The 23,795-nt window shown below is 47.0% G+C and overlaps 1 protein-coding gene across 2 annotated transcripts in view; it reads left to right on the plus strand.

Moving 5' to 3' along the window:
- LOC138526210 (pyrimidine-specific ribonucleoside hydrolase RihA-like) overlaps positions 1 to 23,795 on the plus strand; it is a 517,957-nt gene that overhangs the window by 12,744 nt on the left and 481,418 nt on the right. The window lies entirely within an intron of this gene.

Genomic DNA, 23,795 nt, shown 5'->3' on the forward strand with positions numbered 1-23,795 from the left:
TCTTGCACAGGAAAGCGAAAGGTACAACGGAAAGCGAGAAATGCGTGAACATGACTCTCAACGGAAGGCAGAGATGAAAAGGGGAGCAATGAGAGGAGGAGAGCGAAAGACAATGACCTCGAGCCTGGATACATAGTCATAATGAAACAAACTCAAAGTCATAAAAACATGGCCGCTTCTGGAGAAGAGCCCCTAACAGTTGTCCAAGTAAAAGGATCCTCTGTCACAGCTGAAGGTGACAGGATCCTGTGTCACAACTGAAGGTGACAGGAAGACAACAACGAGAAACTCATCACACTTCAGGAGGCTGTCTGGGATCGTACTAGTTGCAAATCATCCCTCACCAAATCTGCGTGCCAAGTGGGACTCACCATACGAAGGGGATGAGGAAGACTCCAGCGACGAAACACCACCCCGGACCCGCCAGAAGCCTAAAGAACTAAGGGACCAGCGTCTACATAGAGCGTGAAAGAAACCTCACAGACTAATTGAAGAAATGAACTAGATGTGACTTCATGTTTAGTGTCAGGGGTGGGGGGTGTCATCACTCTCCCTCATCAGGGGACATGGAGACACGGGAAGGGGAGGGATGGGCAAGGGAAGGGAACGTCAGTTCCAGTTTACTGTTAAGAGAGTAAAGACGTGTTGAACCCCATCTCCTGCCTCCGCCTCTTATGTGTGTGAATGAGAGCGTTGTAGGCCGCACCAGAGATAGCCGGGTCCACGAGGACTCTACACCGCGCTAGTCACCAATCATGCTCCATTGTGCCTACTCCCATTTGTGCGCTAGTTAACAACTGGGTTTCACTGTGCCAACCACCAATTGTGTTAGCCTGCTTTAATTCATCAATGGGTTGCCTTGTACTACCATTCAACTGTACTGCCCTACTTCAAGCATCAATTGTGTTACCAGTCATCAACTATGTTGCCTTCATTGTATTGCTTCGTGCTAGCCATCAACTATAATTCCAACTCCCATTTATGCGCTAGTCAACAACCTAGTTCCACTGCGCTAATTACCAATTGTGTTGCCCTACTCTAGCCAACAATTGTACTGCCCTGTTCCACCTTTCAACTGTATTACCCCAGTGGCCGAAGTGAATGAAAAGAAGTAGTGGAACTATGTTCCCTGCCGGTCTGCTCCGCTCCCCACAAACCCCATCCCTGGGCCCTCTCCCACACACAATCCAAAGCCCCAAAAAAACACACCTGCTATTTATGATAATGCACAGTGCAGTGCACTGAAGTGCAGGCTTGAACTTCTTCCTACACTTTTATTTTAAAAGTAAACCATTCAAGAATGGTTTCTTTTTAAATTAAAAGTATAGGAACAGTAAAACTTAAAAATAAAAAGTATGGGCGCACCGCTCCCGACTGCTCCAGCCCACTTCAACCTCTGTGTTACCCTGTTATAGGCTTCAATTGTGTTCGCCTGCACCAGTTACCAACTGTATTCAATTGTGCCAACTACCAATTGTGTTGCCCTGCTTTAACCACCATTGTGTTGTTCTGCACCACTTTTCAACTGTGTTGCCCTACTAGAGGTATCAATTGTGCTGCCCTGCACCAGTTATCATCCATGTCCATTGTGCCAACTACCAATTGTGCTACCCGAGCCACCTTTTGTGGTGCCCTGTACCACCTTTTAACTTCGTTGCCCTGCTTTAAGTACCATTGTGTTCCCTCACGACAGCTATCAACTGTGTTCCATTGTGCCAACTACCAATCGCGCTGCCCTAGCCACCAATTGTGCTGCCCAGTACTACCTTTTAACTGTGTTGCCATGCTATAGGCATCAATTGCGTTGCCCCGCACCAGCCATGAACTGTGTTCCATTAACGAAACTTAACGCTCTAGCTGTACCTCAGCCATAGCCAACCTCTCCATAAGATTCGTGCCAACCCCACTCATGGCTTCATGATCATGATTACCACACCAGTCATGAATTTTGGCATAGCTAAGATCACTACCATCTTAGTGCTCAGTACCATCGCTAACACCATCACCTCCCCCACGCACAAACTGCTGCAGTTTGCTTTGCAATCACCTGCTCCTGTGGCGCATAACTCTTTGGCCCTCGCCAATATGACATCCAGACGCCTGTACATGAAAAAGTTCTTACCACCTCCAGACCAGATCAGGCCCTCCTACTTCCTACCAGCCTTCCTCCTTACACCACAGCACATACAATCACCCTCACTCAGCAATGACACACAACACACATCAGAGACTCTATCACCAGATCAATGGATCCTTCGCTTCGCCAGTAAACCCAAGCCCAACCTTCCTTTGCTTCACTAACTGGAGTAATCACATACTAGGCTCCAGACTCATCAACTTGGCGACAGAGCTTACACCCCGCTTTATCAATCACAACCCTAAACCTACTGAGGACCATTTATCACACCCACACAAAATCCAAACTAATAAAAAGACTAATGAAACACATAAAATTAGCGAAGCACTCATCAACGCCAGATCTCTCGTTGCCCATGCCACAGAAATCGCTGACATCATTACAACCAATCAACTCGATTTTTTAGCCATCACAGAAACCTGGCTTCGCAAAGCAGCCGGTCCTGCCCTATCCTTAGCTGTCCCAGAGAATTTTACCATTATTAGGAAAGACAGAGAAACCTCTAAAGGAGGAGGCATAGCGTTCATATGCAAATCTAGCCTTGACTTGAGAGAAATGGAATCCTCCCCTCTTCTCTCAGCTGACCTACTTTCAGTCAAACTACGTCTATCTGCTTCTTGCACCTTTTCCATGCACCTGATATACCGCCCCCCAGGCTCGCTAGTAACCTTTGACAAAGACATAACAACCCTCCTTAAAATCAACACCAAACCTGGCTCCCAAACCATTTTACTGGGAGATTTCAACCTAGGTTTGAACGACCCCAACGACTCCAATGCCACCATCCTAGCTAATTACCATCACGGAAGTAGGCCTCACTCTTAGGAACATCGGACCTAAACACGCAAAGGTTTGCATCCTGGATTGGATTGCAGACATCAATTGCCTCTCTTGCATAACTAATTCTGAACCATGCATCTGGACAGATCATCACCTGATCTCTTTCACCATCAAAGACTGTGCCCAAACCAACTCAACCAGACCCATGGCCCCACCTGCCCTAACCAGAAATAGGAAAAATATTACAGTCCCAAACCTACTACCATTATTACAACCTATCACAAATTCTGTGAACCTACCTTCCAACCCTACAGATCTGGTAGACCTGTACAATTACACCATCAACTCTGCCATTGACTCCATTGCACCACTTAAACTCAGCAAAGAGAAACAGATAGCCCATTTAAACTTGTGGTTTACTGCTAGCCTAAACGCTCTAAGAAAAGAGAAAAGACATGCTGAGGCCAAATGGAAAAACAACCCGACAGATCAGAACAAGCACCTTCTCACCCCCCTAGCTGATAGGTACAAAAAGGAGATTATCCAAACTAAAAAAGACAGCTTTAATGAAAGAATTAAAAAAAGCGAGCTCAAGCACTGAAGAAATCTTTTCCATCCTAAGGGAACTGGAATCACTGATCACCCCCAAAGACTCATGCATCAAAAACACATCCTGGTGCAAAGACATCCAAGACGCCCTATTCAATAAAATAACCTTGCTCAAAGAAAGAATTAGCACCAAAAAAGCCACGCTACACAAAATTGCCTTAGAAACAAAAGAAGACATATTGCAAGAAACCTCCCTCAAACAAACCAAACCCAGTCACAAATTCAACTCCATCTCAATCACCGAGGCTGAAAAGATCATCTCCTCCCTCAAACCTTTCAAATGCCTAGGAGACACATGCCCAGCACCCATCATTAAAGAAGCCGCCAAAAACCTTGCCCATTTTATCGCCACATGTATCAATTCCTCCTTCAAATCATGCTCAGTCCCCACTAATCTCAAAGATGTCTGGGTACTACCCCTACTAAAAAAACCTAACCTGGATCCGAACAACCAATTACAGGCCAATTACAACCGTACCCTTCCTTCTCAAAATCCTCGATAAAGCTGCCTACCTCCAAATTCAAGCTTATCTTGAGGTTAACAACCTACTGGGCACTCGCCAATCAGGTTTCAGACCCAGACATGGGACAGAGACTGCCCTCATCAACCTGAAGAATCAACTAGACGTCCGTAAAGACAAAAGAGAAATCTCCCTTCTTCTTCTCTTAGATTTATCCACTGCGTTCGACCTAGTCGACCGCAATGTCCTACCTTAAAACAGTCACATACTTTTCCAAGGAAGCCACCACCTGGTAAGATCATTTCTGGACAACAGATCAATGCGAGTCTTCTCACCCTCCTTCACAGCTGACCCGGCACCTATCACTTGCCAAGTACCGCAGGGCTCCTGTGTCTCACCCCACCCTATACAGTATATTTGCAAAGCCCCTTTTCGATATTCTAAATAATCTGGGTGTCTCATACACCAACTATGCAGACGATACCCAGATTCTTATCCCTATCCTAGGAGACTATGACAAAGATGTAACTCTCATTAACATAATCTACTTAATCATACAAACCTGGATGGCCATCCATGGTTTATGCCTAAACGATGAAAAGACATAGCTCTTAATCGTTGGCTCTCCAAACAGATTGTCCAAACTTTCCACCCAATATAATGCCGTCCTCATTGACTGTCATGATTCCTGCCCCTCATGTCCCCAGCCCTCCAAGATGTCAGGCTGTAGCCAGGCCACGTTCACCTACATGGCCCTCAAGGCCTCTCCATCCCTCCAAAGACCCACTTGGTTCAGACTTGGCGCTTGTGGCACCAGACTCACTCACTCCCATAGGATAACATTGGGGATTGGACTTGTAGTGCGTTGATGGGGACAAGATGGATGCCCCCACATATTTTGGTTCCCAGAACTGCATGTGCAGTCTAGTCTTTTGGGTGTGGTTCAGCCCAGAGACACCCGGGATGCCCAGAGACTATTTAAGCCACGCCCAGGCTGAGAAACAGGCTTTGTGTTTTCTGCACCTGCAGCATGACACTCGCCATGTTCGGATCGGTCTCCAGTAGGCTTGCATCTTTCTTCTGCACTCAGCTCCTGCAAGAACAAGAACACTGTTAGGAACAGCCTTACCTTGCGGCGCTTCTACCCATCATTCATCGCTCCTTCTGTTCTGCGGGCATCTTCGGCGTTGTCATTCCCATCCCGGCACGCCGCTTCCTAAGGAAAAGGGAAAAGAACAGAAAAAAGGCATTAGTAAGCATTCAGCAAATCTTCGCTTATTTTTTAAAGACTGTACGAGCTTCAAACGCTTACCTGAATCCCAGCCGCTTTGGGGGAACTCTGTCTCCGGAACTTCTCATCCATCTGCAAGAGGGAAAAAACACTTCCGGTTAGCGTGGAAACATCTAGAGGCGCCGCATACCATGCTTACTCACCGCATTTCTTCTTCATAACCGGCATCCACGCTGAAAACGTTGCGGCACCTAAAAGACACAGAAAAAGAACTCGGTTCAATACAAATACGAAAGGGTTGCATCGCGCATGGCGCTCTCACTCACCTTCAGCGCTACTCATCTCAGCAGCACGTCGCCATCCCCGGACGCCGGCCATCATCTAAGGAAGGAAAGCAACGAAGTTAGAGAACTGTTCAAAATACTCATTACCTGTCGGACTCTTGCCAGTGAAGTAACTAGGCAGCAACGAGCCTGCATCAATCAGCGCGCCCCTGCGGTGAAAGCAGGACGGAGAGCACACTTTCCAAGAAAACAAGGTGAGCTGTGGATCAAAGGGAGGGTTGGACCCCGGGGAAGAAGGGGTTCAAGCACACAGAGACCATAGGGAGTTAAACTCTGCCAATCCTGTGTTTCAGGCCCAGTCTCCAGTCGAGTAGACTCCAGGGAAGGGTTCAAGGTCGTAAGAGGTCAGAACAGGCTGAGCGACGTCCCCGTGGATACCAGGTGAGCGTTACATTGACGGAAATATGATCAAAGTCGCTAAGGAAGTCAAGACTTTAGGCTTCTATCTGGATTCTGCTCTCAACCTCAATAAACAAATCAACGCCACAGCTTCTTCTACAACTATACATGTAAGTTGATTTACGCATGTAAACCATTCTTGTCCACATATAGCTGCATTACAATTGCCAGGGCCTTAATCCTCTCCAGAATTGACTACTGCAATGCCCTATACTGAGGCACCAGTAAACGCAACATAAATAAACTCCAGACAATCCAAAACAACGCCCTAAGAGCGGCTCTAGACTTACCCAAAAATCAACATATTTCTCACACGAGACGCGCCACCAACTGGCTCTCTATAAATGATAGAATCAAGCTCAAATCACTCAATCTCATCCATAAATGGATCTTCAACAAGGCTCCCCAATACCTCAGTGACAGATTCACTAAGCACATCTCATAACGACCTATCAGGAAAGCGCAATCCAATAGCCTCAGAATTCCCCATTTTAAACTTAAAAAAACAGGAGGCGCCAGCTTCCCAGTCCTGGCTGCTCAATTATGGCACTCTATCTCCGATTCATTAAGAGCCATAGCTCCCTTCCACTGCTTCAACACAAATGTCAAGAAGTGGCTGCAGTCCCATGATCTGTGATCTTTAGGGCTTGAATCCCATGACCTCCTCTACAGACCATAGTAAGAAACATTATCTATCGCCTGATTGTACATATGCACATTGTTGTCACTCAAATTTGTATATTGTGAATCTGTATATTTTTTGTATTTTATGCCCATGTCTGCCACAAATTGTTTCTGCATATCTTCTGTATTTGATACCCATGTCTGCCACAATTTGTTCCTGTATATATTAGTATGTAATGTCCATGCCATACGAAACTATGCAATAATTTCTGCGCCCAGATGCTAACTGACCCGGTGCGCCTTATAAATACATAAACATTAAATATCAAACAGAAAAAATCAGTACAGACATAATGAGATTGTACATAAAAAGCATTAAACATCTACAATATGTCGAACAATAAAAAATAAAAAAAGAACGAAATGTTCACATATTCGACGTAATCCCTCCCAATTTCAGACTGGCTTTCAACCACACTCTGTAAAGCACAAGTTGTAGGGCTCCACTATAAGAATTCAAACAATATAACCAATAATATTGCCTTTTATCGATTTTTAGGAGTGAGCAAAATTACCATAATTAGTCATGTAAGCCGCAACCATCCTAAGACATTCAGTCATAACATGCTTTGGAGTTTCCAGGATGTGCCTCAATTTGAATATCCGGCAGTATATCCCATTAGCCGGAACACTGTATCTTGAGGAAACAATACTGAGAACTGGCAACTGTCTAATCCAGAAGAGCAGTAGGAAATGTTGCAACTTTGCACAAGGACAGACAAGCAAGTCTGTTTGTTTTTGGCAAGGCTCGCTTGTGTAAACAGTGAGCAGCTGTGTTTCAATGTTTATGTTGCGTTCCTTCTCTCGCTCTGCAAATGTTAATTTTCGATTTCTGCCTGCGGGTCCCAGACAGAAGCACAAGAAAGAGGCAGCTTTGCAGCGACGCCCACGCCAACAATTAGAAAAACACACAATATAAAACTCTCTCTATCATCCGTACCGTAGGTAGCGAGAACTTGGTTGAAGCGACCTGCTTGCATAATATTAAGTCTCATCCTTAGCTGAGACAACATCTTGCGGGTAGGAGCAGCCACCGGTTGTCACCAGCTATCCACTGGTTACTGCAATAATTGCAGTGAATGCACCTCACGTGAGTCACGCTTTCTGCACGGTATTCAAGGTTTAGAAGTCTGGCATTGCAGCAATGCAAGCCCCGCCACAATGAGTACCAGGCTATGCTTAAAATCAGTACAGCCTTTGCGTCGATATGACTCACTACAGGCACCCCACAGGGCTGTGAGGCTGCTAGAATAACACAGCGACTCTCCCCTGGAATTGCTGCACCAGGAAACCACCACACTGTTAAGGGTGTTGCGCCAGCATGTGGAGTACTGGGACATAGGCCTTACCCTCCCGGGTCTACTGCCGTCGGGCTCCAGGTGCGCACTAGCTCCATGCGTGGGAACGCCCCTTTATTTGAATTGCCTGTGAATGCTTAATGCTGCCGTCGCACTGTCACATTCCTCCTTTTTCATAGGAAACAATTCAAAACACATTACATAATAATTGTAAACATAAACTCAGGACTGGCTGGCCCAACGTGGGCAACAGAATTTGAATGGCCTCAAATACAGTGGCTTGCAACAGTGCATTCCCCTGAGTATCCGGCTGGTTACATGTCTGTGTAACGAATAATTTTATAACGAATGCAAATATAGCGAATATAATGTCCAGATAAACTAAGCCCACTACTGAGACATTACAAAGTCTTCGAAATGTGTAGGGCGATTCCCTGCTTTCCTGACTGGGATACCGGCCTCCTCCGCCCTCTCCCCTTGCCCGGTCACTTACCCGGGTTGGGGCTTCACACTCCCAGGTGTCCTCGGGTTCCTCATTTCTTGCAGGGCTCAGGGTTGGTGTTCTCTCCCTTACCTCTTCTGGTTTTTCATCATTTTCCCCCACCCTTTTAAAGAAACTGGAATTTCGTGTTACCGTCCTTTTCTCATCAGCTGCAGTCACCATGGATCCCTTTACTTGGATGATGTCCATGGGGCAGGGTTCATATTTGAGGGAAAGGTTCCCTTCATGAGGTTGGTTTTTGACCAATACTGTGTCTCCTACCGCTAAATCGGGTGGTTTCAGATGTCTCTGTAGGTTCTCTCTTTCGTTGTGTACTCTTCAGTCTTCGAATACTCTTTCATCGTTGATGATCCCAGGGGTCCATCATTCGATCTCCAGGATAAATTCTCGAGTACCTCTTTGAAAAAGAGCTTCAGCTGGTGCTACGCCTATGGTACAGTGCGATGTGGATCGGTACTCTTGCAGAAACTGGTACAACTGAGAGAGTTTCCTTGACCTTGGGCAATGCTCAATGCTTTATTTAGGGCGCACATAAAAAGTTCAGCCTCCTCGTTGGAACGCGGCCAGACTGGTGTTATCCTCCGATGTGCGATCCCACATTCCTCTAAGAATTCGGCAAAACATTCCTTTGGAACGGGGCACCGTTATCTGAACAGATGATCCTTGGAAAACCATGCGTTGCACAAATCTTTTCCATCACCTGTGCCACCTGTTCAAACGCTGTGGACTCCACCAGTTCCACTTCCGGATACCTAGACCACTGATTAATCATTACAAGAAAGTGAGTGCCGCGACCTGTGGAGCCAAAATCCACATGTACCATGACCCATGGTTGAGCACTGCAAGGCATGGATGCAATTTGTGGTTTTCTGTTGGCAGTTGCTCCCGCCTGGTATCACACACACTTGCTGATGAACTCATTGACGCTCCCTTCCAGCTTGGGAAACCACACCTTCAGGCGTAGCCTCGATTTTGTCTTTTCCACTTCCTGATGCCCATTATGCAACAGTTTGACCACCCTTTCTACCAATGGCAATGGGATCACCAGCTTGCTTTCTCGTAACAAGAGTCCTGTCTCAGGTGACGAGAGTTTGTCGTACCTTCCATAGCTGTTCCAGTTCCCACTGGGCTCCCTAGTCCCTCAAGTGTAGATTTGCCAGACAGTTTTCCAGTCGTCATGGCAGCCTTCACCAGGTCAAAACACTAATCACGGTTTGACGCCTCTGCCACTTCTTCGATCGACAGTGCCACTGGTTTGGCCGCTGCAGCCACTACTTGGACGTGGTCTTCTGCTACTATTTGTTCTGTGCTCTCTGCGTCCTCATTCTCCCTGGGGTGTTGTGAGAGGTAGTCTGCAGGGTTGTGAGACCCAGGCCTGGACACCAACTGTACACCGTATTCCATCAGTGTAAGCATCCACCTCTCAATTCTCGGGGGTGGCTTCGACGAAGAGCCCGCCATGATTGGCAATGGCGGCTTGTGGTCTGTTATTACTGTCACTGGTTTGCCCAAGATGTAGATACGGAAGTGACGGCACTCCCACAGGACTGCCAGCGCTTCATTTTCAATTTGGGAATACCATTATACTGTGCTGGACAGGGTTCTCGCATATGCCACTGGTCTCACTTCTCCTTGCGAGTCTAGCTGTGACAGGACTAGCGTCTACCACAATTTCGTACTCCTTCTATGGGTCAGGAAAAGCCATAGTTTTGTTACCGGTGAGTGCCTGCTCAATGCTTTCAAAAGCCTCTTCCTCTCTCTCGATTAATTCCCACACCTTGTCTTTCCTGGTGAGCAGCCGGAGGGTTCAGATGTGGTTGCAAGATTTGGGATAAACGCCCACAATATGTAACCATTCCCAGAAAGCTTCTGATTTCTGACACACTTCCTGGTGGACTTGCTTCTTGACTGTCCTGAATCTTGCGTGGGTCGGGCGATAGGCCCCCTTCATGAAAAATGAATCCGAAAAATTATATGCCTCGTTTCAAGAATTCACATTTCTCCCTGTGTAGGGTGAGGCCCAGTTGTTGAATTCTCTCCATAGTTTTTTTTCTAGTCTGTTCATGTGTTCTTCTTCCGACGTTGAAAATACAAGTATGTTATCCCTCAGATTGATGACACCCTCCAGCCCCGCCAAGACCCGTCGAATTACATTTCGAAACACCACAGCCGCCAAGGATATTCCAAAGCTGAGGCGCTCATACTGATAGAGGCCCTTTAGGGTCGTAAATGTTGTGATATAGCGAGAGTCCGGGTGGAGCTCCAGCTGGTGGTAGCTGGACCTCCGATCCAATTTTTAGAAAACACAGGCTCCTTGCAGCTCCCCCACCACATTGTCCAATGTCAGGGTTTGGTGCCTTTCCCTCTTGATTGATAGGTTTGGGAGCCTCATATCTACACATATGCGCACCGATCCCGGTTGATTCGGCTTCTGCGCTACAACTATGGAGGAGACCCATGGAGTGGGTCCCTCCTCCCTCTCGATAATATCCAACTTTACTAGGTTGTCAGGTTCTTGTTCCACCCGTCCTCTGAGTTGGAAGGGTGTTACGCTCACCTGGCTCCCACAGGGCGTTGATCTGAACTGGACAGCTGCGGTCTCCACCAATGTGACGCGTAGTGCCGAGATGACGGACTGGACTGGCCCACCTAGCTTCATTTGCTAGGCCCGTAGGAATATTCTTCTGCAAATGGAGAAAGGGAATTAACCACCCGTGGAGTTGAGCGTTAATCCCCCCACTCCCGCTGTTCTCCCCACTGATCACCTTTGATGTCCCCTCTTATAGTCTCACCTGATGGTTGGAAAGATGACCTATCCATCCTGCATTGAGCTCAGGGGCGCATAGATAAGCAGTTGCTTCACTGGTTTGAAGGAATTGGTGAGTTCCAGAACAATATTGACTCTGAGATTCCCGGCAAGACGCCGTAAGTATGTAGTTCGTAAGAGTTCAAATGTCTGACTTTCACTCTGTCCGATTCCTTGCACGTTGCAGCTTGACCCTAGGGAAGAGTTCCTCGTGGCAACCGGTAATATTCAGGTAAGGATTTGTATTATCCAACACAGTTCGATAAAATAATGTCCATATGTAACCTGTTGCTTTCTCGCTTATTCAGGCGCTGAGAGAAAGTATGAAGTCTCAGGCAATAATGCCTCCGGCGGTAAAATCAGGTAAGTCTATTGTGGTGAGGAGGTTTCCCCTTGTTTGTCCCTTTGTTTTACCTTGCTGTCCTTTTGTTTCCCCTTAGGGGCCGGGGTTCGGCGAGGATGCAGTGGAAGCTGCGCCGACCCATGAAGAGGAATAGTACCCCCGGTGGTAAAATCAGGTAAGTCTATGGGGGGTAACTAATATTGCCTCTGTGTATTCCGTTGGCTCACCTTGCTGTTCTTGTCTTCCCCTTAGGTGCCGGAGTGCGGCGGGAACATGCAGAAGGATGTGGTGGAATGTGAAGATGCTGCGAAGGCCGGTGAGTTAAGCGCGGCGCTGCAGCAGGCGAGGCGACGCGCATAAAATAACTTCTTCCTTCCAGCTCGAAGGCGCGATGGATCGGGAATTCGGGTAAGGATCAAAGGTATTGCTCTTGTTCTAACCTTTTCTCCTTCTTTCTCCCTTTTTCTAGGAGCTCCAGACTCGAGGCGGGCTTGGCAGAAGACTGGATGCAGACTTGCAGGCATGGTGAGTGTTACGCTGCTGGATGCAGAATAACGCGAAGCGTGTGCTGCTCTTCGGGCATGGTTTAAATAGCCTCCAAAGTAGTCCCAGGTAAGTATTCCTCCCCAGCCCCACCCGAGTAAATAATAGTCCCTAGGTAAAGTAGTCCCTTCCAAGCCCCTTTTCGTTTGGAGCTCTTGCAGCATGGTCTGCATCAGGTAAGTTTGCAGCATGGTCTGCATCAGGTAAGTTTTAATCTATGAGCCTGGCGCCTATGGCGCCAGGACTGGCTCTCCATATGAGCCTGGCACCATAGACACCAGGACTGCACCCCAATAGCCCCTAGCAGGGGTTGTTGGGCTTGCTTGGAATAACTTGATGCCTGCTTCCGGGGTTGCTGGACTTGGTCTGGGTCCCCGGGGGTAGGCATCATGACAAAGGGTATCTGGTGATATTTAAGGGCTGTCGGGCGGACTGACTTGTCAATATGTAGTTTGATTGGCTCACCCTGCAGTTTCCCAACCCGACAAACTCATCTTTGAACCTCTACAGGACTCCATTAATGTCTTTATACTCTGTATGCGAAGTGTACAATCCCTAAAGCCTCTGCCGCTGCACAGCTCAGCAGGGAGTGTGTGCTAATATCTGTGAGGAAAAATGTTGCCTTGATCTGTCATTCTTCACGGACTACTCTGGTAGCGAAAACACCCTTGAGAGGGATGGGCTGTGTGTTCCCGAATGTGAAAATTCTTGCTTTCGCCTTGCACAGGGGTGGCGGCTATGGACGAGCTTCATAGTGTTGAGTCGCCATTACACACACTGATGTCCACTAGGACTGGTTTCCTTGTCCCCTCGATGGTCACCATGCACGTGGGCTGTCTCCTTTTCTTGGTTTGCAGTGAGTTAATGCTGGAGAAGAAGAAAATCTCTTCTTCATCTTCTTCTTCCTCAGCTAGGTGTCGCTCTTCCACCTCTTGTTCTATCAGCGCTACCTGCTGCTGTCAACTCGAGGCATTGTTACATCCAACTCGGTCCTCTTGGAATTGCCACCGGGGTAGAGGACTTGCATATTCTGGCGAAATGTCCCGTCACTCTGCATCGGCCACACACCTTTTCTGGGCATTCTCTTGCATGTGGGAGGTCATATCCGCACTTCGGGCAGGGTGTCGGGTTCTTTCCTCTCACTCCTCGAATTTCACCGTGGCTTCCCCGTCATGGCATTTTGCTGCCGGTCCCACTGCACAGACGTCTTCCAGCTTGAGCAACCGGATGGGCGTGTCCATCTTGGTGGCGCGTAGCTCTGCCAGTTTGTATGATCTGCCCATCTGAAGTATGCAGGCTAGCGTGAACCCCGGCTCACATAGTACCTGGCGTCGTAATTTCCCTGAGGCAGAGGCATTGTATTAGCTGATTTCTGACCATTTTCTCTTCGATTTCCCAAGCATACGTTGTTGCTAAGTGCCTGAGGCGTCCATAGAACTTGTCCAGAGACTCTTCCTGTTTCTGTTTGGCAGCACACATGATGAACCTCTCGTACTCTTGGTTCGCCAGTGGCAGGAAATTCTCTTGCAGGCAGTCCTTCGCAGCCTGGTATGAGTTGTCTAGTGTGGTGAGGAATTTAAAAATCTTGTGCACTTCAGATCCTGCTTAATATATAAGCGTGGCCACTTTCGCCTCTTCATCGGATTCTCTGGTGGCTTTGAAGTACATGTCTAGTTTTTCCACCCAGAGAATCCATTTCGGCCACAGGCCCGATGGGCTACCAGGTGTGTCAAATTCAGGCATCGTGGCTAGGGAGCCTTGTTGGCAAGGTAGCCCGAGGAATCTTTGCTGCGGGTGCCTGGCCGGCTCCCTGGGTGTTTCCTTCTTCCTCACTAATGGTTTGTGTCTTTATAACCCTTCACATGTTTGAGCCCACAGGCACCTCCCCCAAACATGGAGGCTGCAACTCACATGTGCCAGAGCAGATAAGTATGTCTGTGTGCACCCAGGCCTCAGCTCCAACCACTTCCAGTTCTAGTGTGGCGTAGGATTCAGTATGTTAAAAAAAACACTCTCACGCTTTCTCGTCTTTCCCAAAATCTTTTTTTTTTTTTTTAGGGCGCCCCTTGTTGGCTAACTAGTGATAACTTGCCCCGTAGGGCATGATGTGGTGGGTCCAAAAATCACCCCCTGGACGCACAAGCACTCCATGTGGGAGCCGCTGCCACTGGGTTTGTCTGAAAAATGGCGGTCGTCCTCTTACCGCGAGTTGCAACTGACAGGCGTTGAGAGGAATCCCTGCCGCCGCCTGCTGTCATGGCACTGTCTTGAATTCCTTTCCCCTGCCCAGGCGCCGTCCTCGTTGCCAGTGTTAAGGGTGTTGCGCCAGCATGTGGAGCTCCGGGACATAGAACCACTCAGACACACGTCTACTGCCGTCGAGCTCCAAGCACGCACTAACTCCATGCGCAGGAATGCCCCTTTATTTGTATTGCGTGCAACGACTTACATCACACTCACCAGGAGCCAAGCCTCTCTTCAGTTCACTGACTCACCTACTGAGGGCGAGCCGGGACACCCACTCGTCTTCTCATGTCGCTTAATCACACCTCGCTCCCTGTATCACTGTGTCTATGTGTCTCTCTGTTAGAATGCCGAAATGCCGAAAGGCAATAGAGGAAAGCACCGGTAAACGTGTAGGATGTCAAGCCACTGACACAGCACTGAACGCTGCAACAGCCGCATCCAACACCTAATTAGGGCTCATAGTATGCACATATTCCCTAGGGAGACACCAGTCTACTCAAACTAAAGATCACTTACTTTAAATGTGCATTTGATGGCCATAGACAGACCCCGGGGTCTTAACTTCTCCCCGACAGCTACACCAATCCAGAAATCATGATGGAGGAGGGTAGCTGTCTTTTGTAGAATCTGTTTTTCTTCACTATATAGGGGTCCTTATCCACACAGCCCCCTAAAAAAAAAAGAGGACCACCCCATGTGCTCAGTTTGAATATGAACTCAGAAGTCATGCAGGAGAGCACCTGTGAGAAACGGGAGAAGGACATTTAGCACCAAGTGCTTGCTGGTTGTCCTGCTTTAGAAGCCAGACAGTTACCCTGCATGTATTGCTTTTACCGCGTGTTAATTTCAATTTCTCTGTCCCAACCGCAAGTCCCCCGATTAGCACCACATGCTTACTGATGAGGGACTGATGGAGCCCCGGCAGCTCCCCAGCTCAAGGACAGGTTTTGGAAACTACTGGGCCTCGGGCCCCAGCTTGCCTCTGCCAGCCCCTACCAACTTAAAGCCTTGTTTAAGTGGGATAGATGCTGCCTCTGGCAAGGGGACATGACCAAAGTGTGCTGGGCATAGCCTAAAGGAGGGGCAGGTGGATTTGGCAAAGGCCACCTGATCCAAACAAAAGATCCCATCACCCATTGGAGTTTGCGTTAGGGAGCATCTTGATTATAATCTGTGCAGTATACAGTGCCTCAGGAAGGTGGCTTGCCACCAGGAGCCCCCATGCATCTTCAGCCAGCCCTGAAATAACCCATGCGGAAGGGGAGGCGGACAAATGGCACTAATGGGAGCTAGTTGTTGCTTTTCATAAAAACAAAGAGCATTTTGAGAACATAACAACAAACACAATTATTTATACATGACATATCTGTGACTCAAGCCTGAATCCCTTCTCAGCAGATGATGCAAACGGGCCTTTCTGCTGATTTCTTTTGAAATAACACCCTACCTTAAGTGACTGCAAACTATGAGTTATCTACTCATTTGGAGAGAGTTTGCTTTTGGAGTCAGGTGCTGGGTTTTCTGCTTCCCTGGAAGTCTTTGTTTTACAGCATGTTCATCTCTCTATCTCTATAACAAGTCAAACGTGCATACTCGCAGTCTATGGACATGAACATTGTGCTGGGTGCTTGTTTGTGGAGGACTGAGGAAGTCCGGCAGCACTCTGGGTCAGAGACATATTTTGTAGACTACCAGATTTCTGCCCTGGGTAGCCCCAGCTCACCTAAAGCTTGATAACTGGTGCCATACTTCAAGTGTGCACAGTTTAATTCTTTTGTTTCCTATGGCTGATATTATGGGTGACATGTTGCCTGAGAGTGGGACTGACAAGCTCAGCCCAGAACTCTTCCCGGATCCGCTGGGAGAGCAACTAATTTGGAACTTCCAGGGCCCAAAGAAAAATGGTATTCACGACTGCATCTCCTAAAATGCAGCAGGTTTAAAAGTAAAAAACCCGGAGCGAATTCCGGAATGTCTTTCATTGATCCAGAAATAAATATGCTATGGGGAAAACATTGCACATCAAGAGAGATCCCTTAGTCAACAAGTGTGGACCCTTGAAGGAAAAAACCTAACTTCAACCAACCAGCCCCTCCCAGCAACAGTACTTGTGAAGGAGACTAGCATTCACCTTACCCTGCAGCTGCTGCAAATAAGGAGAAAAAGGCTTCCTTCCCTCTCATCAAAAGAAAAATGATTTTTCACTTGGGGGGAACTTACTAGAGGTTTTCATGTCCCTTGTGATAGACTTTCAACACCCGAAACTTACACAATGAACCTCTGTGCATGGCAAACAAACTAAAAGAAATCCTAAATGGCAGCAAGCCTTTAAAAGACTTATCAATCAACCTATCCACGTAGCCACTTTTGAGTAATCAATTGTCACTGTTTAATTTGCAGTTATCTGCAGTTTGAATCCTGTTTTTATCATCAATTTGGAAAATTCTATTGTTTCGATCCTGACGCCTCATTGATTTTTGGTTTTACAATCGTCTACAGCCTGAATATTCTAATGGCCATCAATCTGTGATTCCTAATTTCAGATTTTCTTTGACTTTTAAATTACAGGATTCAAACTGCAGATCATTGAAAATAAAAAATGAATAGTTCATGATGTAAAAGTGGTTACGTCGAGAGAATTTAAACTGCAAATGATTGCAAAGTAATTGACCATTGATGATGCAAAAGTGGTAACGTGGGGGCGTGCCAAAGATGGCAGAGAGAAAGTGTGCACCTATACCTCCCGCTCCGAGCCCTAACACCCCGAAGCTCCAGTATGGGAGATTCGTAAGCTCTTTTCTACTTCGCCAGCAATTATCATTGATCGTTAAATACTGGAGAAGCGAGATGTGCCCGGAAAACCCCTCACAAGCAGTAAACTCACCCGAGAAGATGGAGCAAAATGCAGAAGGACTCAAGATGGCACCGCACCATACGTATGGATCGGTGCGCGGCGAAGGAGCAGTGGCGCAGCCCCGAGACAGGCCCTCAACTGATATGCACCCAGAGAGTGCAGCGGGACATCAGCATGCTGGGGCAGAAAGGCGGATACCAGCATGACCCAGAGAGCGGAGGCGAGGGCATCGGATGAGGTTGGAGATGCATGGAGTGAATGGCATAGCCCCGGGGATCTTCACGGGAGCAGCGGCCTACCAGGTGCTGCGCTGCACCTGGAGGTGCCACGGCTTACCCGCTGGCGCCACAGTTGCACTACTGGTGCCACGGCCCTCCTATATCTGACTGCTCCCCCCTAATGGACCGGAAGCTGGTCCTGCACTGACCTCCATTCCCTCGGTTGGAGTGGGCAACAATGTCTAAACCTGCACGGAAAGCTAAGGAGGCTAATATTCTGGCTTTTCTTACCACCTCCTCAAAACAAACGCACACTGTGGATAAAGATGCTGAGGGGGCAGAAGCCATGAATGAACCCCCATCTGTCAGAATCCCACTCGCATCTGATTTTCTGTTGCGATCTTTGATGTTATTGAAACAAGACAATAGAGAGTCACTCCACTGAAATGGCATTCCTATGGAAAGAAATGTTGTAATACATCAGGAGAACAAAAGGGAGATAGTGAGCCTGGGTGATCACAACAAGAGGAGCCTCACCAAACTTGAATCTGACCTGCCTACAATGAGTGAAAACCTTGCAACCCCGATAGAGACAATCAAAGCCCTCAAAATGAAAAGTGACAACCTGGAAAACAGGTCCAGGAGAGTTGATCGCGTATACGGAGAGGGAGAACATATTGAAGCGTGTATAACTCAGCTGTTCAAAGAAATACTTTCAGACAACCCTCAGACAGATATCCAGATAGAGTGCACAGAGTGGGTCCCATCAGAATTGACAAAGAGCGCCCTCCCTGATTACATAGTGGCCAAAGTGCATGACTACAAGGTCAATTAACTGATTTTGAGCGAAGCAAGAAAAGAATCGGATATCCTTTCTTGACAGCATGATACAGATCTTCGAGGATGTCACACAAGTTACCTTAATAAAGAGGAGGCAAATGAGACCAATAACAGAAGAGCGAAGGAAAAAGGACATTAGATATAAATGGACATACCCTTTTAGTCTGCAGATCAAGCTAGAAGGGAGAATACACACAGAGTTTACTGTAGATACCGGTTTTAAGATACTAGGCCTTACTCTGCAAAATATGGAATCAGCACAGATCGGCGTGCCAATAGGTAATCTCCAAAGAGGACAACAATGTGAACAGTGGTGCACCAAACCTCCCAGAAAATCTACAGGATGAGTTTGGCTTGGTGTCGATTAGATAAGAAGAGCGTGACCACCATGACGAAATTGACCCCAGGGACCCTAGTTAGATAGTGACTGCACCGTTGCGAGTCAAGGAAAGGCGAGAAACATATTGACCCACCTCATATGAGAAAGAGCGAGGTTACAACTCAACATGAAAGCCTATACCAGCACAAAGAGTCTATCCAGGCATGGGTGTTGGGAAAGGGGCAGGTAGTCTTCCTAAGGGTTGATCGCATAACCTACTAGGGTGAAAGTAAATGGGAAGCCATGATACTATACTTACACTATATTTTGTATGGGAAACTATTTAGCCTGATGCAAGACTGGGGGATCTTACGAATCCAAACACGTCTAGGTACCACTCATGGCATTTCCTATCAATGCTTAGACATAGGGACTATAAAGAGTATGTCCGAGATGACGCTCTGGTGAACACTCATGGGTGATGTTTTTGGGTCCCTCAGTGCTCGAAGCCTGAATACGCCTAACAAAAGGTTAAAACTGTTCTGAGAATTGAGATGATTGTGTGTACAGATGGTAGCCCTACAGGAAACCCGCCTATTATTTCTGGACTGCTTCAGACTAAGACATGGGGACTACCCTGTACAGTATCATGCTGCGGCAGACAGTAAGAGAGAGGGGATGGCCCTATTGTTTTATAAGGAAGTGGCGTTCGGACAGCTGACTAGTAAGAAAGACTCGGCTGGGAGATACGTAATAGTTCAATGGGACCTACAGGGTAAGAGAATCAAAATAGCATTCTTGTATGCACCCAATACTGCCCAAGCAACATTCATGCCTACCTTTCTCAAAACTCTTAAATCTGTTTGCGACGGCAAAATAATTTTAATGGGAGATATGAATCTGGCCACTGAACGCTCTATGGACAGATCAGTACAGACTACCTATACCACAATTGGTATGGCCTCACACAAACGGAAACACGGTTTTTCCAGGCTTAAACTGGTCGATGTATGGCCGACACAACACCCTATGCAGTTGGTACAAAAATATTAAAGTAAGATTATTCATGGAACAAGCAATAGCAGGTTGCCATCTGTGGAAGCAACCCAGCTTGCCTAGACCTATGTGGGCTCAAGGTGTATACAATAATATGATTACTAAATCTACCCTCCATGGTTGGACGCAGGTTGTAACTGCCTCATCCTCTTGCGTTCCTCTTCTTCAGCTACTGCCTCATCCCATGCGGGTGTGCCTTTTATGGGCATCCATGCCCTACATACCCCTCGCAGGCTTTCCCCCCTTCTAGCATACTCATCTGGTGTACAGGTCATATATATATACAATCCCCGTCCCCTTCCAGATCCACCCACACCTCTTTATACCATTCAAGTTCATGGGGCTCTTTAATTGTAGTGTGCCATAGTCTGTCTACTACATCCCCACTGTGGTATATGGGCACCATCTGGAATTTTGGTGTGTTTTCTTCTCCTGTTTGCACTTCCACCTCCTGCATATTTTGTATTGCACCGCGAGTGTTGCCCATTGTCACTCACCATCATCATCGCACCATTTGGCACTGCGTTTGCACAACATCGAAGACCCAACTGGCACATACAAAAAATAAAAAGGAGGAACACCACTGCCGGCATCAGCAATTTGACAGTCATTCCCAACCACGACGGGACCCAGGAGAAGAGGTTGTCGAACCATGTGCTTGCTTCTGCTCCACCTTCCGTTTTCATCCTCTCTCCTAGGTTATGTACTGCTTCGATCACGTGGGATAAGGTACCATTATCTGGATCTTCAGAAGGTACGAAAGTGCAGCAGGCACTTCCAATTTTTCGGCAAACACCTCCGTCCATTGCTGTTAATAGGTCTAGGACATAACTATTTTGCATGGTCATTAGCCGCAGTGCTCTCAGCTCCACTTTTATTACGTTAAATCCTTCTTCAGTGTAATTTGCCAGCTGGATCAGCTCCCAACGTGTGATTTGGAGCCACTTTGCATTCGCCCGTGTCTGGATGCTGGGGATGAGTGATGCGAAGAAAGTCTCTGCAGAGCTGAATAATCGATATCTGTCTGGGATCTGTGCTACTAGTTCTGAGGATGCTTTTGATATGTAGTTCGATGATCGTCTGCTCCGAGACAGCATCTCCCCCTCGTTGCCGGAAGACAGGACATATAATTGTGATTCTGCAGTTGGTTGGGCCTCATTCTTCTGAGGAGTCTCTCTCATTTTCTTGCTCCCATCAATGTGGCTCTCCGGTATCACCATTAGCGCAGAATGTAGGGTGGCCAATGAGCATGTGCCGCTCCAAGATTGTGGGAGGTGCAGGTATGCCTGGTTGCCACATACCCAATAAGTGTCCATGAGGGCCGCTGTCCCTTTTCTCATTACCGGGATTGTGAGGGTCTTGTTGCAGTTTTTGTTTAACCCTATGATAGTTTTCCCGTCTCCCTTGAAACACAGTTCATAGTCAATTTCTTTCTGTAGTTTGAATGGCTTTTCAATGGCAGTCACCCAGGTCAATTTTGAGATGTGCTCTCTCCATACTGGTGTACATGTTCTTTCTATCCACTGCAGTTTCTCTGGTGTCACACCTCGCAGTGCCTCAGCTTTGCACATTATTTCTTCATCTTTCCACTTATTTTCTGAAAATAATGTCCCTTGTATTATAAAAAATGGTTCTTCCAAACATATCACTCCTTCCGCTTTCGGGTAGCAGGTCTTCTCATTCTGCAGCATTTTAAAAGTTACTTGTGTGCCTGGAAGGTGTTTTTAATTCTGCACAACGTGAGATGAAGGAGACATTGGGCATCCACAATAGGCAACTCTTTTGGTAGCAATACTTTGGGTGTACCTGAAGCATGGGGAATGAGGGAGCAGACATAGCAACTCTCATTTGTTGTTTGTTTTGCAGTTGCACTCATGTCTGCATACCATTTATTTGTCTGGTGGGGGTGTCGTGGGTCTTCCATCTTGTCCAGTCCCAACCCGTAATACTCGTCGTATTTTCTCCTCTCCACCTCCCTTTTCCTCCTATTATTCCTAAGATATCTCCCTGCTTCACGGGCGAAGAACAGTCTAGACCCCCCTTTCTTCCCTCCGCCCCCCCTTTTCCCACTCATCATATAATGCTGTGTATCTCACTGCCATCTCTTCATTCTCTTTCTTTATTCTATCAGGTAGTGTGTTCTTTATTGTGGGGGTGGTTACATGTTTGGGCACGCTGGTGGGGGTGTTGTACAGCCATGATATAACAGAAGGGTTACGATCATTTAAACTGTGGGCATTGTAATCAGAGACATTTGGCAGGGAAGTTGTGCTATCCTGTATTTTATCCTGCATTCTTTCAGTTGGCGAGGTAGCTGCATTGGGCGGTTTCATGTTATATCCCCATATAAGTTTAGATCCGTCCCACACCAAAAAATCACCTTCTTTACACTGCGCAGTTGTAGTTTGATTTGTTACATTATTCCCGTTATTCCCTCCCCCCTCGTTCATCTCAATAGAGATGAAGGCTATAAACCAATAGGTAACCAAGCCAAACAGTATTGTAAAAAACAATGCAATGCATACAGACAATCCACACTCATACAAATATCTACACCTTTCAGCTAAAGCATCTCTACATTTGATCAATCTATTCGTTGCAGGCTGCCCGTTTGTTGCCATGGTAGTTCCTGTTTGAAATATAAAAGTGCATTAAGTACGTGCATGTAAACATTTTTGTTGGCACCGTATGTACCAGGAAGTCATAGAAAGGGAGATGGTTTGGGGGGGAGCGGTGGGGGAGGGGTGCACAGAGAAGGGAACAGAAAATACATATATTTTACACCGTTATTTTCAATAAAAAATTTTTTTTTTGATCATTCATTTTTCTCATTTATCTCGATCAATAACCTGTAATAGAATCGTTTCGTTAACAGCTTAATTTACCAGTTACATTCTTCCATTCATCAGTTCATGTTTATTCGTCATTTCCATTATTTTGGTTTGCTGTTGTCTGTGCCTCCCCATCCACTTCTTCCTGCACACTATTATAGGCCTTCCGCACGTCTGTCAAATGTATCCAGTACCTGAGTCCCTTCACCTTTACAGCTGTGGGTGTACAAAACACTACCTCGTATGGGCCATGGAACCTTGGGGCATTCCACCGGCGCACAAAGCTCCGGACATAAATGAACTCTCTTGGCATTAATTGTCCTTGTGTGTCCCGTTCCATAAAGGACACTGTTGTGTTCCCTTCCTCCCTTGTAAATGGTGGTGAGAGTTGCCTTGAGATTGCACGCGCTGCCCTACTTAGCTTCTTCAGGTAATCTGTGAATTCAAATTCATCTCCTAATATTGTGGCACTTCTGTGTGCATCTGAGTGTTGGCGCAGTGGGGAATGTGCTGTGTGCATCCGTCTCCCTGTCACGATTTCGTGCGGGGACAGTTGGTGATCCTTGCTCGGCTGATTCCTCAGCTCAAACAGTGCAAGGGGTAAGCAGTAGATCCAGTTTTTCTTTAACGAAAAACACAATTTAGACAATCTTCCTTTCAACAGGCCGTTCATCTTCTCGACTATGCCGTTACTTTGAGGATGATAAATCGAGCAGAGTGTATGTTTTATTCCTAATAATGTAGTCACTTCCTTGAAGAGTTCGTTTACAAAATGAGTGCCGTTGTCTGAGCGAATTACGTCACATATTCCCCAGCGTGGGAACACTTCTCTCACTAGGAACTTTGCAGCGCTCTTAGCATCGGGTCGCGCACATGGACCCGCTTCCACCCACCTGGAGAATGGACATACAACCACTATCATGTAGCGTGCCCCATTACACCTCTCCCCCATGTCGGCATAATCAATATGCAGTTCTCTGAAGGGCCCTGTTGGTTTTGGAATTGTCCCACTGAGTGTCCGTAGGGTCATCCCGGAGTTATATATTTGGCAGGTTGTGCACTCCATTGTCAACCTGGATATGTGTTCCTGGAGACATGGCACAAACCAATCTTCCTGTATCTCTGCCGCAATGTGTTGTTTAGCATTGTGGGCTGGAAAGTGTAATTGTTGAAATGCTATTTCTAACAGTTTGATGGGCAGCACTACTTTTCCTGAGTTATTTTGGCGCCACAATAAATCTGTTGCCGATTGGCTGCAACCCCTCTTTTCCCACAATACTTTTTCTTCTTCAC

Source organism: Ambystoma mexicanum, chromosome 7p (genome assembly GCF_040938575.1).
Source record: "Ambystoma mexicanum isolate Mex_15411 chromosome 7p, UKY_AmexF1_1, whole genome shotgun sequence".
Classification (NCBI taxonomy): Eukaryota; Metazoa; Chordata; class Amphibia; order Caudata; family Ambystomatidae; genus Ambystoma; species Ambystoma mexicanum.